The 14,541-nt window shown below is 43.3% G+C and overlaps 1 protein-coding gene and 1 pseudogene across 2 annotated transcripts in view; both read right to left on the reverse strand.

Annotated features, from left to right (window-relative positions):
• IL1RAP (interleukin 1 receptor accessory protein) overlaps positions 1 to 10,016 on the reverse strand; it is a 127,517-nt gene extending 117,501 nt beyond the window's left edge. For both annotated transcript variants that reach the window (XM_073895626.1, XM_025876733.2), the window contains exon 1: positions 9,859 to 10,016. The gene's annotated coding sequence lies outside the window, so the exon portion shown is untranslated. The remainder of the gene's footprint in view (positions 1 to 9,858) is intronic.
• Positions 10,017 to 10,824: 808 nt separating this feature from the next.
• Positions 10,825 to 14,541, reverse strand: part of LOC112819602 (large ribosomal subunit protein eL30 pseudogene) — a 40,049-nt pseudogene continuing 36,332 nt past the window's right edge.

Below are 14,541 nucleotides of genomic sequence, written 5' to 3' on the forward strand. Positions count from 1 at the left end.
CAACGCCGACGAGGACACAAGTTTAAAGATGTTAAGTAAATTTACCATATCCCAGAGGTAGTGAGTAGCATTACCCTACACGGATTGTCTCAGTCTAAAACCCACATTTTTACCATTACATGCTAATGAAATGATACGACTTGAAAGAATAGGTCACGTATTCATTCGCGGATTCAAGACATTTATTGAACTATTCCTTCATATGAATCACCATGAAGTGGGACAAATAGAGATGAAAAAATATTCAGGGTCACTTACAATCAGAAGGCAGAATGGTATAGTGGTTACACTTGCCCCAAGTTCAAATACTGGCTCTCACACTAACTAACCTCTGTGACTTTGAGCCTCAGTTTTCTGTTCTACATAAAGAAATAATAGAGGAAGACGCCTGGCATATATGAGACTACATATGCATATCTCGGTAAAGACTTCATGGAGGAGTTCTATTTCTTGAAGGGTTAGGCACCATTTAGATTTGTAGAGCCAGAAGGAAGAAACTGATCTTATATGGAATTAAATTTGCCTTTCATATGCTTACTCCTCAATAGATCAGATTTCAGAAACTGGTACTGAAAATCTTGTAAGGAAATAGCTCTGGGTCCAGTGTTTTGGGGGACTGATTACATAAAACACCTACCCAAGAACTGTAAAATTTCCAGCTGAATTGAATTGAGCAACAGTGCATACAATTTCATCCATTACTTAGTACATGTGGAAATAAGAATATCATTTGAGAAAAAGCAAAGAAATCTGGTTTTGCCTATTTTGCCTGTGTGTATGTGTGTGTGTGTTTGTTTTGAGACATTCTAATGAGAAAGTCTATGAATGACACATCAATGAAACTGAACTGTCTTTCTCCACTGTTCATAGGACCCTGTATAAGATCAAAGCAGTTCAACTCCTCATCTTATACATAAATTCTTCCATTTTGCTTCACTCTCCGTTTGAGGCTCCAAATACAACAAACCTAGTCATCACCATACTTCAGTCCTTTCGGTGACCTCCTGCTGCATTATGCACAAAATCCCAGCTCCTTCCCCGGCTTATCTGGCCCCGGCTTATGAGGACATTATTCCCAGTCCTTCTACCCTTCTCACCTGGCCCCTGCCTCCTTGACCATGATCTCAGACCAGCCTGGCTCCTTCGCAGGCTCTTCCCTTAATTCAAATGTCACCTTCTCAAGGCAATATGCATATATGTGTGTATTAGTGTATACATGTGTGTATATGTGTGTATAAAACAAGTTTTTTTAATTTCAATATTACATATGTAATTTATTTTCTTGTCCAGTTCCATCTCTTTCTTTCTACCCCTTGAAGACAAGTAATTATACTAACACCTATCTATGCATTTATTTATTTATTCATCATTTCCTCATGATTAAGCAGCTGCTATTCTCGAGGTCCTGTTCCTGGGATATAGCAGGGAGCGGGGTCGCTGGCCTTGTGGGTGTTACGTTCTAGTAGGGAGTGAACTAGACAATAAACAGTGGACAGACTAAATATGTGGAAGCTGCTAAAGGTGACAATAGCTATGGAAAAAGGAAAAGCAGAGTGAGTCAGTTAGATGAGCACTGGCATGGGTGGAGATGGAAAGCAGGCAGCGGGGTAATTTCATATAAAGCAACCAAATAGCCTTCACTGAGAAGATACTGGAGCAAAAGCTTCAAGGAGGTGAAGGAGTTAGCTTTGTGGTTATCTGAGAGACTGGGGCAGAGAGGAAACAGAATGCAAATCATACATGGCCTTACAAGGTATTTTAAAGACCGGCTTACACCCTGAGCGAAATAACGTGTGGTTTCTTGTGCCAGTCACTGTTCTGGGAACTTCATTTGTATTAATTGACTTAGTCATCACTAACAAGCCAATGAGTTACATATTGTGTTTATCTCACTTCACATGAAGAAATTAAGTCACTTGCCCAGAATTATACAAATGAAGCCAGAATATGAACCTATGTCACAAGACTCCAGATCCCTACAATATACTGCCTCTTGGTCTAGAAAATTCTGATCCTGTGATTTGGAGACTTCAGTGCGGAGGCCCTAACTACCTGCTTCCTTAACAAGCTGTGCAGATGATTCGGATGTAGATGGTCCAGGCACCACAGTTTCCCACCAGTCTAATTCCTCCTCCGCATGAAAACTTTCCAGATATTTTAAGGTAAATACCACACTCATTTCCTATCCTTACCATCCCCATTGTTTGTCAAATTGGGGAAAATTTCCTTAGACCAGTTGAAGCATCTACTCAGTACACACCCCCTCTCCATCTGGTTTCATGTGAATTTCATTATAGGGCTGAGGCTTTGGGGTAAACAACAATGCTGAATGAGGAAAGGAATGAATATTTATTGAGGGCGGGTGCCAGGTATTAAGTGCTAATTGCCATTTCCCAGATGAGGAAACTAAGTCTGCACAGGCTAAGCAAGCAATATCTAGGATTCAATGACTCTAAAGCCAGCCAACTTTTCCTACCCACTCTAACCATTCAATCCCCAACCCCTGCCATTGTTTCATTCTGTAATTGGAGACCAAAGTCTAATCTTCCAGAAAAATGCTATTTAGTGTGTATTTCCACTCTCCAGCATGCATCATTTCTATAAGTTGAAAGAACTCCTATATTTATTCAATGAGAGCCAAGCCTCTTCCATGGGCACTAAATTAGCTCAAAAGAAGAAAGCAGAAAATATGCACTCATAATGCTAAAATTCAAATGAAAGCCAAATATTTTATCTCTTTCTTTGTAGAAGATTATGGTGATTAATGGTGATACAGAGCTTGCTTTATATAAAAAGGCTCTCTTTTCATTTCCCAAACAATAAATGTCAGTGTGCATAACCCAGACATCTATTTTCTCTTCCCACCCCCAAACCTGGATCCTGAGGGGGAAAAACAGTTTACAGGTCATGGGAATGTGGCAGAATCACATCCTGAAGGACATGGAAGGTGTCTTTGTGGCTCTGACTCCCAGCGCAGTGCTCAGTTTTGAGTCTCCCCGAGGACAAGGAGGCTGCTGGACATCTGGGACTGAGGGTGCCCCACCCGCCATGGTGTGTGGGTACATCTGTGGAAAGAAGAAGACACTTCTTCTCTTAGCTTTTCATGATATCTCCCAAGTCATTACTCTACAGGCACAGACTCATAGAATACCATACCTTAGAGAGCACCTTGTCCAAATTTCTCATTTTAGAAATGAGAAAAAGGACTCTGAGAAGGAAAAGCAATTAACCAGTAGTGGGGCTGTTGGACTGAATCATTAAAGGGGGAAAAAACACATAACTTGGAGTTAGAAAGCTGGTGTCCAAGTCCCAGTTCCACTATGTGCTTAGTTGTGTGGCCTTAGCAATATTTAGCCTCTCAGACTCAGGATATAAATGTTAGCAACACGTACCTTAATTACCTCAGATTATTGGGGGAAAAATGTGTGCCTGGGAAACTGTGGTGCCTGGACCATCTACATCCGAATCATAGGTTCATATTCTGGCTTCATTTGTATAATTCTGGGCAAGTGACTTAATTTCTTCATGTGAAATGAGATAAACACAATCATTTTGAGTGCTTAAAGTTCTACATAAACTAAAACTGTTATAATTTGAAACTAAGTCTTGTACTTTCTATTCCAGTATCAATTTGGGCATGCAACTGAATATCATTGCAGCTGTTAATCATAATAAAGGTTAAAATTCCCATGCACCAGGCCCTTAACAAATGTTATGGCATATGATTGACATCTATCAAAAGCTTGATGAAATGCGTTTGATTATCCCCTTTTACAGATGATGAAAATAAAACAGAGGGCACCTGGGTGGCTCAATCAGTTAGGCGTCTGCCTTCGGCTCAGGTCATGATCTGAGGGTCCTGGGATCGAGCCCCATGTGTCAGGCTTCCTGCTCGGCGGGGAGTCTGCTTCTCCCTCTCCCCGCTGCTGGTGCATGCGCTCTCTCTCTCTCTCTCTCTCTCTCTCTCTCTCTCTCTCTCTCTCTCAAATAAATAAATAAAATCTTTTTAAAAAGAAAAGGAAAGAAAGCAGAGACAGACCAAATAACTTGTGCAAAGTCACACGCACGGAAGCTGGTCTTGTGCTAAAGCTCACAAATGTTATACACCCACAGTTACCATAGCATCTAACCATAACTGGCTTAAGGAACTGTGTTATCTATGAAAAGAACACTTTCAGATATCAGAGTTTATAAAATGACTGGTTCTCTTTTCTGTTGCCTTTAGCATTGATTGGGAAACAAGGAAGCCAGTGTAATCATAAGGACTTATGTGCCAGACAGGTAGAAACCACAGGCTTCTCCTGGATATAAGCTAGATATAAAAGGTCACCTGTCTGTATTCCAATGATATCAAATAATACCTGGACGGATGCTCATTCTTCATTGCTTTTGGAAATCTTGAAATCGAAGTTCATTGCAGCTGCCCACCTCCCTGGAAACTTCCTATTTTCTTTCAGGTAATTAATTTATGACACTTGACACTGGCCTTGCTGTCAATATATGCAAGCAAGCCCTTCCTTCCCTGTGTTTGCTGCAAAACACCCTTTATTATTAGGACCAAAATGTCTTTTTTCCATCATTGAGCCAGGGATGTCCAACCTTCTTAGAGTCTGTGACTCCTTAGCATTTTTCTGATTTTGTAACCATAACATTAAAGGAAATGAGAGTTACTTTCCAAGTCTGTAGAGACAGCCTTTGAGATAATTAGTAATGTAATAAAGTGTGAGAAAACGAGAAAGCCAACGCTGGGCCTCCCTGACACAGTATGAAGCCATCATTCCCTTCACTCTGTACTTTTTACATACAAGGCACTGTACTATGTTCTTCAGCTGCTTTGGCGCTAATCAGGGACTTGGACAAGAACACAAAGGGACAAATGACTGGCCCAGAGTGAAAACAAACAAATAAGTTTTGAAAATCACAGTAGAGATAGGAAGAGTATGGTATAAGCATTTCAAGGGGTCCCACAGACTGGGAAGGAGGAGGAAATGATTCTAGCAACAGGCATAGGAAGGTAGAGGAGGAAAGGACACAGCTGCTGGGGTGGTATGGTGTGAGGGCACAGGGAGGGGACATTCCTGAATCTACTCTGCAAGTCCTCTGATTTGATGGCATGGTGTCTAGCAAGCATGGTACAGTAGACCAAACGACTTTGAGCTCAGGCCAGTTCTAGTTCTTACTAACTGACTAAACTCGAGCAAGTCTGTAAGTCTCCCTGAGCCTCCGTTCTTTCATCTGTAAAAGGCAGACAATAATATATATCTGAGAGTTATTTTTATGCTTAAGTGAAATGACAGAAGTGCACGCACCAATGAATGTTGATTTCCTTTGCCCTCCTCTGTTTCACCGGAAAATAGATCCCTTGGCATAAAACATAAGGGTATTTTCTCATTATTCCCCTTTCCCTTTCTAGCATCAACTTTTACAAAGAGATACGGAGACAGAATTTCAGAGTTGAAGGGAATCTTGAAGAAAAGAAGCAATGTATTGCAGCAGAAGAACGTCCCATCTGAGGCCCAGAGCCTGCGACTTCTCAGTCACAGGCAAGATAATACCAGGCTCAGAATGGCAGGATGGGGATGGGTGGGTCATCAGTCCTAGCCTAGGCCCTCAGTTCTAGTCCAGAAGCCATACAATCTCAGGTCTTTCTTACCTACTTAACCTCTCTGAGCCTCCGCTGCCTCCAAAAATACACAGGATCACTGCAAGGATTGAATGAGGTGGGGCTTATAAAACACTCAGTACAATCCACAGTGGAATTCAGTAGGGAATAGCTATTAAATTTTGATTTTCACAATTTAACAGACTAATAAATTGAAAGAACTAATGACAGAAGAAAGCATTCATGTTTATTCAATACCTCCTGTGAATAAGGTGCTGAGGTAGGGACTCCAGCTTCCGGGCAGGCATCAGCGTCCCTGGCAGAAGAGATGGCTGCTCACCGCAGTATACTAACTTGCCACAGGCCCCTGTCGGGCTCTAAAACTCCACACAGCCCCAGGTGCCAGATCAAGTCGGGCTACCAGGAGGTTTCCCCATCAGTGCCACAACCCCCTCGGTGCATTCTTACTTTCTAAAAAAGAAAACAAAAACAAAAACCCAAACCTGAGCCAATGAGTAGCTAACCTGAATTAATCTCCCAAAATATCAGATGCCAAATGTTCTGTAACTTTCCCATTCTTTGGGGTTTTTATTTCTCCCACAGAACAACTTCCAAAATGTGCAAAGAGCACAGTAGGTGGCTCTCTTTAATATTTCACGGGCAAGGCGACAGTGACTCACCAGATCCTACATCTGTGTCACCAGCAGAAGCCCTGACAAAGTTGAGCAACAAATGAAACTGTGTGTGTGCTGGAGAGAACCTTTATTTTTTTTCTCTTCTGCCCCTCCTCTGATTTCCTCCAGCCACATTCTGCTTTTCTAACAGTGCCAGGTAAGATGACGTTAACTGGATACCTTTTGGCAAAAGCAAACATACGCTTCCAAATGCCAAAAGCAAGGAGCAAAATGCTTCTCTCAGAACTGCATTTGCAAGCCTGGCTGCTTACTGCAAAGCAGAGAAACCTGATGGCCTGTGGGGAGTCTCAACGGATAAATGGCCCCATTGCCTGGGCCAGAAACAGATCTGTTCATTTTCCTACATAAGCCTGCAGCCATCAGTTTCCACAGGGAGGACTGGGGCCTCCAGACCAGTGATCAGCACGGCCAGCAAGCAGCGAGTGGTCTTTTCTGCAAATGCAGCCTCTGCCTACTCTGCCTAATCCCATCCTCTACCCACAGCGTTAGTGAGAGAAGTGAAGGAACACTATGGTCACTCATGGCATTTGTTGCTCAATCTTCTTACTACCCTATGAATTAGCACAAGGATGACAGAGGGAAGAAACCACTCAGAACAGGAAGAAATACATAATACAATTCTGAACTTTATGTCTTCACAGTCCCCCTCCTCTTAGGAATGGAAGGTGCATTACATCAAACGCAGGAGAGTAGGAAGGTTGCCTTTAGAGAGCAGGGCTTTCGAACTTCCCCTGCTGACAGCTGGCCCCGCTCACCTCTATAGAGCATGCTTACGGATTGTTCCCTCAGCAAGGAAATTTCCTCTTTGGGACAGAAAGGATACCCTGCAATCACCAGCCCAATAAGGTCAACTTAACTGAGGTAAGTTGTTAAAGAACTCACTGGAGAGGTGACCGGGGTGTGACGGGGAAAAGCCCTTAACTAGAAGTTACAAGGTGTGAACTGTACTCCCAGGGATGAAACGTAGTAACTGTGTGACTCTTAGGAACCTCTCCTTTCTCTGAGTCTCAGTTCTTCCTCTATAAAATTGAGACCAGCTAAGAAGAGAGAGCATTTAATGAGCAACTATTCACTACATATACTTTATATTATTCTAGTTAATTCTATCGTCGCATGAATCCTTAGGGTTTTTCTTTTCCATTTTAGAATTGGATAAAACAAAAGCTCTAAATGGTGAAATACATTGCTCAGTATGACCTAGCTGCAGAGGAATTAGGGCTGAAATTTGAATTTGATCACAAAACCTAAGCTCCTTCTACCATTAATATGCCTGCCATGTCCTTCTCTCTGGGCTATCGCAAGTAGCAAGAAAGATAATGTATATGGAATATGCTTTGGAAATTTTAAAGTTGTCTACATATGTATGTATGAATTTTGTAACAAATAATCTGGATAAGGAGGAAAGGTATAACTGGGTATCCTTTCTTTAAAGAACTGGAACCAAAAAAAAAAAATTACTTTCTAATCTCCCTTCCATCCCCTTGTTCTGACCTTATTTTTAACATTTTCCTTTTGCCCACAAGTCCCCTATTTCTCAGGCACGCATTCAGATGTATCCTGGCCAGCTCATCACAATGCATACACACGGAACAGGCTGATGGAAGCAAGTGATCCCATCCCCTGCAAACGCTTGGTGCAGGAGGTACCTACAGAGGCACCACCAAGTTCTCCCCTTCCCTCAAGATGTATCACACCCCCTCCTATGCACTCATCAATACCCCACACAAATGGGAGGGACTGGGAAGCAGGCAGCCAACTATAAATGCTGAACACTCAATTCAGGGACTTACGGCATAGCCAGGAGACAGTAGTAAATAACTGTATGAAGTCATTCAGAATAAAATCAATTTTCATGAGCCTCGTGGGGATATATGAGGGGAGCTATTTCATTTTAAAAACAATAATTAAGGAAGACTAGACTAGGGATGTGTAGTGTTTGTTTAAATAAGGTAAGTCTGTCCAGAGGGACTGATTTTAGCAACATCATGGCATAATCCCAAAGAAATACGTGAGAATTGTGTTGCTGTTTTCCTCTACTAAAGAAAACATAAAGTTGCTTGTCTGACCTAAGACAGCAGGAATACAAGGCTTAAAGCACAGTCTGTAACACTGAAGGAACTTGAACTTCTCTTGTCTTGTTACTTTTCATCAAATTCAAGACCCTCTTTGCCAATAAAGGATGCCTCAGACCAGAGCTTCATAGACTTGAGGCTTGGCCTAAAACCGAGGGGGCTTGGCATAACTGACAAACATTAATTTTATATTCCAACTCAAGCATCCAGGATCAAAGTCACATAGAGACAGCACTCAGAAAACACTTTCTATAAAAGCTGTTCAAACTCCAAATAAGAAAACGCTGCAGCATTCCAGATTAAAAAAAAAAAAAAAAAAAGTCACTTTAAGGTGGTATGAAATCACCTTTCTGAAAATCCACTGTCTCCAGGGTTAGTGTATAACAGTATTTACAATAGTGGCCATCAATCTCAAATTAACCAGATGCCAGGCCAGCCACTGCGCTAAACATACTATTTGAATTATCCCATTTCATCCTCCCAACTACCGTCAGGGCTCATTGTGATCTTCATAATCTCCATGTTGCGGCCGGGGGTGGGGGGAAACTGAGTACCAGAAAGATTGGATAACTTGCCCGACCAAGTTCACACAGCTAATACTCCGCAGAGCTAGAATCAAAACCAGGTAAATCCTCCTCCTCGGCTGGTAGCTAACCCAGGCTCGGTGGAACACAGCAGCAAAAGCCCTTCCAGAGGCGCGGTGGATCTCAATTTCACCACGGGAGGTGGAGGGAAGACAGGCTGGGGACTGGTTCTTAAAGGAAACGGCAGAAGTTTGCTTTTATGTTTGTGATTTTTCTCTTCAACTCAGCTTCCTTGTTCCCTCCCTGCACTCAGAACTGACAGGGGCTATGGCTCCGTGAAGCCAGCTATTCCTAACCGTGGGGCATCCTATCCCCTACAGGACCAACAGCTTCCTCCCGGAGCTGGGAGACAGCTGTGAGTACCAACCCAAGTCATCGGCGCCCCGGCGTCCCTCCCCTGGCCACCGCCTCCCCAGGAGCATGCTAGACACCCTCGGCAGGGGCATCTTTCTGAGAAAGCAGGTCAGGGGAGGACGGAGTGAAGCTGCAAGCAGCCTTTCCCCAGGCTGTCACAGCTCCTGGCTGGGAGCGGCATGAGACACGCTGGGACACACTGCCCTCTTCTTTCCTCCCCGCTCACAGCAGCGCCCTGGAGAAACCCAGGCGGGGGTACACCAACGTAGATCCCTCAAAGGGCTGGAAGTGGGGTGCAGCAACGCGCAGCCGTCCCCAAACTGCGGTACCTAAATCTCCACAAAGCAAAGATGGGGCTCTGGACAGTTGGGTTCGAGTCCCGACCACAGCACTAACTAGCTGTGTGATCTACCCCAGTCGCTGCCTCGCTCTGTGCCTCAGTTCGTCCTTCTGGAAAATAAGAGGGTTGAAGGAGACGATTTTCAGGAGTCCTTCCACCCTTTCTGTGGGTAGGTGATTCCTCCGAGCCCTCACGACAGCGAGAGACTCACCTTTCTTGGGAAGCAGAGTGGGCGCAGCGAACCAGTGGGGATGGGTGCAGGGTCGCCCCGCACTGCTTCTTTCGGTGAGTCTGGCCAAAGCGGAGCCCGGGGACCCTGATCCGGCCAGTCTTCCCCCAATGAACCTCTTACTTTCCGCCGCACTTTCTTTTTCCCCCTTTGGGGCTCCTCCCCCGGCGCGGCGCGATTGGCCGCCGCCGCGCTGCTCGGGCTCCACCCGCCGCCCTGGCTCGCCAGCCCCCGGCGCTCCGAGCTTCGCGGAGCCGCGGCCGCGGGGCGGCACCGAGGGCAGCCCCGCCCGCGGCGAGGAGGAGCCGCGCTGGGCCGGCCTGCGGACCGACGCGAGGCTGCGCGCCTAGCCCCGTCTGCGCTCCGCCACAGCCTGGGCTGGCTTGAGCGCGCCCGCAGAGGAGAGGGTGGGTCCGGGTGACTGGCCCTCTGCCAGGCGCGCTGGGAAGATACGCCCCCACTATACACAGAGATGCACACATGCGTTCATTGCAAGATCCTGGTCTTAGAAGCGAGATCAATGCCACCCTGCCTTTTCTCGCGGGTTCTGTGTACCTAGCTGTTCTGCTGCACCAAAGCCCTCAATCAAAATTCAGACTACAGGATGTGCGCGCGCCCACCGTGTGCCAAGCACAGAGTGCGACAGGAAGAAACAGACTTAATTTCGGTGTTCCGGAGCTCTTGCTCCCACAGGTGACAGTCGTGGGACAAACAAATGTTCATGACAGCAGGACTGAATCTGTATTTTCCACGGGTAGATACCCAGTGCCTACCACAGTGCCTGGCACAAAGTAGGCCCCCAATACATGTGTATTGAATGAATGAATGAATGTATGAACGAATGAAATAATCGTTATAGAAGGAAATAATCTCAAAAATATTACTTCTCTTTCATTCATCCCCATTTCTCCAGATTTTTGCCGGAGACCTCAAGTGCTCTCTCCCATTCTAGATGGTAGTCTGTATAATCATCCTAACAGGGTTTATAATGACTTTCATTGTTCTTTGTTCACGAACCTTCTGTTGGTAGTCCCTAGTGATTTCTTCCTGACTGTCGTCATCTGTCCCCATTTTTGACACCTAACAAAGGCCATCTACAAAGGCCATTGTCTCTTCACACATGGCTTGCCCACTACCACCTCCTTGACTTTTTTCTTCCACATTTAGAGTTACCTAATTGAATCTTATTAATTTATCCAAGAAATCAAGATCCAGAGAAAGCAATTAAGGCAAAGGAGAAAAAAAGACATGAACGGAGAAAAGGGGCTGAATGGACTATCAGTTGGAACTAGCAGGTGGCAGTCTCTACAAAGATGGTCAGCAATGCAAAACTCAGACAGTGCCCTTGCCTTCAAGGAGCTTAACTCCCCACCCAGGCAAAATAACAGGGTAATCAAAGCTGTAGAAATGTTCATGTTCTTGCACTTACTAATATCACTTATGAAAGTTAATCCCAAGAAATGATTATTTGTCTCTGGATACCTGACTCATAGTCCATGCTCACAACATTGTTACTGAATCCAAAAGCAAATAATTCAAAAAAATATTTTAAATTACCTGTACGAAGCAAAAATGAAACTGTTCTTTGATTTATTATTCATTCATTGAACATATTCAGGGCATGGACTTTTGTTCTTATATAATACACTTATCAAGCACTTACATAGGTGCTTACAATGTAGTAGGCACATTGCATATATCGGCTCATTTAATTCTCATGACCAATAGGGTACTATTATTATCTGCAACTTATCAATGAGATAGAGAGAAGTTGTATCTTGCCCATGGCTACAAGCCTACAAGTGGAGAATGCAAGATGAGAACTGAGGCAGTGAGTCTTCCTGTTATTAGCTGCTCTACTATACAGTCTCATGTGCTTCCTAGAAGTCAAGACTGGGTGCCCGGCACATACTGGTGATTCAAAATTGAACCACATATAGTCCTGGACTTTGAAGGACTACTCATAGCTTAATGAGGCTGACAGACATATAGAAAAATAAGCATTTATTACATATTGTAATTTGAAGTTAACATAAATGGTGGGGAATGGAAAATGAGGAAATAACTAATGCTGTATATTCACACAATAAAATATCTGCTGTAAAATTAACATATTATGAAAATATGTCTACAAAAGAAAAAGGCTTACAATATAATAACTTTGTGTAAAAGTTATGGAAACATACGTCCAGTAATTGAAAGAAATGTGGAAAAGTGTTAATGTGTTGGGATTATGAGAGTACAGGCATAATTTTTAGATTTGCTTTAATGTCAAAATGTTATTGTAACAATTAAGAAAAAATGTTTTAGAACTCATGTACTAGGCATTCAATGAAAAATTGTCCCCTAAATGAATGAATGACTGAGTCTGCAAACTCAGGAGTGTCAGCACCTAACAGTGTTGGGTGTGTAGGAGATGCTCAATAAAGTATTTTAAAGTTGATTGAAGTATTGGGAAATGCATTACTCTCTCCGTCCCTCTGCTACTATCCCCCACCTCTTTTTTCAGATTATCTTTACTCATATGCCTCAGAATATTGCTAGTCCCTTGAAAACAATCCAATCAGAGTCTTGGCCCTAACTCTTTAGAGTCAAGGTATTAAATGACCTCCTCTTAGCCAAATTCAATGGTTAATTCTCAGTCTTCATCCTACTTTTCCTATCAGCAGCATTAGATACAGCTGATCAGGTTCTCCTTCAAACTCCTTCTTACTTGACTTCTCATTTTCCATTGATTCATCTGCTGCTCCTTTCCAGACTCTTTTGTTGGATCCTTCACCTCTTCATCATCTCTGAGGGTTAGAATGACTCAGAGCTTATTCTTGACGTGCTCTGTTCCCTCCCTGGGAGATCACATCCAGGCACATAGCATTCTCAAACATTTGTGTGACAATGACCAGTGAATTTAATCTACAGTCTGAAACCCAGACTCTATTTACCCTGTTGCTTCCTTTATATATCTTCTCAGATGTTTCATATATATTTCAAACTTTATATACTCAAAAAGAAAAAAAAAAACCTATTTCCACCCCTCACCAAACCACCCCCTCTCCCAGTTTTCCCAGTTTTGTAAACAACACCATCTTTTACCCAGGTGCTCAGGCCAAAAAGTTGGATTCGCCATTGATCCTTGGCTTTTTCTCATAGCTCATCTGCAAAAAAGCAGCAAATTTTCTGTTTCCTCTACATTCAAAACACATCTCAAATCTGACCACTACTTCTCTTCTCCACCGCAACCACCACAGCCCACATCACTGTCCTCTCTCCCTTCATTGGCCCTCTGCTTTAAATTCTTGCCTCCAGGGTGTTTTCTCATACTTCTAAGTGACTTATCGATGGAAATCAGAATACATACAGGCTAGGCGTTGAGGGCAAGGACCTTCGAGACAGACTACCTGGGTTCAAGGTCAAATTCTGCAATGTATTAATATAACTGGTCAAGTTACTTAACTTCTTTGTGCCTCGGTTTCATCAACTGTAAAATTAATTAATAATATAATGTCTACATCAGAGAGTTGTAAAATTAAATGAGTTCATTGGAAAAGAGACTGGCACATACGAAGTACTATATAAATATTAGTTATTATTTTTACTATTAATAAAATGTCATCCTCTGCTCTCAAATATTCAATGAATTCTCATCATGATTAAAGAAATTTCCAGAGTACTTACAGTAGCCTGCAAGACCCTACATGATTCGGTACTGAATTACTTCTCCAGATCTCTTACTGTGTGCTCCTCACTGCTGCCCGGCCATGCTAACAGGTTCCTACCCTGGGCCCTTTGCATTTGCTATTCCCTCTACCTGGAATTCTCTTCCCCCTGGCTTGCTCCCTTACTTCATTCATGTCCCTGCTCAATTGTCACCTTATGAAACCCTTTCCTGACAACCATATCAAATACTACTTCTTTTATACTTTATCTTAATTTTGTTATTTTTAATTTGCTTTTTGAATGTTGCCTTCACTGCAATGTAAGCTTCAGGAGGGAGATATGATGTTTCCCTAGCAAATAGACAGCAGTCTGGACATAGTATTCATTTAATAAACATTTGCTGAACTATGAATCCAGTCCAAAACTCCCATGATTCAACTGGGACCCAAAGATATTAAGTGACCAATTCCTTGCCCCCCTCCTTTGATTTACATTTTTTGCAAGGCCAGAATAATTGGAAGAGAAGAAATAAAACAATAAATAGCTTTTCTTGGCTGGGAGCAGAGGAAAGAAAGTACAATACAGAGACATTTTACTTTAAGTTTCTGGACGGAAGGTGAAGAGCAGGACTGAGCCAAAAGGGAAATTGCGAATGAGGAAACAAGTAATGATGTCACCTTCCATGTCCTTTTATGTTCCCCCTTTTTATATTTCTTAGCCCTTTTACCCTTCCGTCCTGCCCCCCCAAGCCCAGTAGCTGCTCTTTCTATGTCCCCTTGCAGGGCTCAACTACGCCTTTTCCCATTGCCCCTGCAGTGCCCTGTTTTCCAAGTCAGTTCTCCTTCTTGCTCCTTAGAGTTTCTGTCCCTGATAAAAGCCCTTCTACCCTCAGTTTGGTTGCCTAGGTGTAGGTAAACAAGCAGGTTGAACATAGTTGTGTTAAGATGGAGACTACTAAGAGCTCAGCCCTATCTCACCGGTGGTATGTGCTCAGGTGCCCAAATGCTATTG

The sequence above is a fragment of the Callorhinus ursinus genome, unplaced genomic scaffold (assembly GCF_003265705.2).
Source record: "Callorhinus ursinus isolate GAN/ISIS: 27379988/994484 unplaced genomic scaffold, GSC_fseal_2.0 scaffold1, whole genome shotgun sequence".
In the NCBI taxonomy this organism is placed as follows: Eukaryota; Metazoa; Chordata; class Mammalia; order Carnivora; family Otariidae; genus Callorhinus; species Callorhinus ursinus.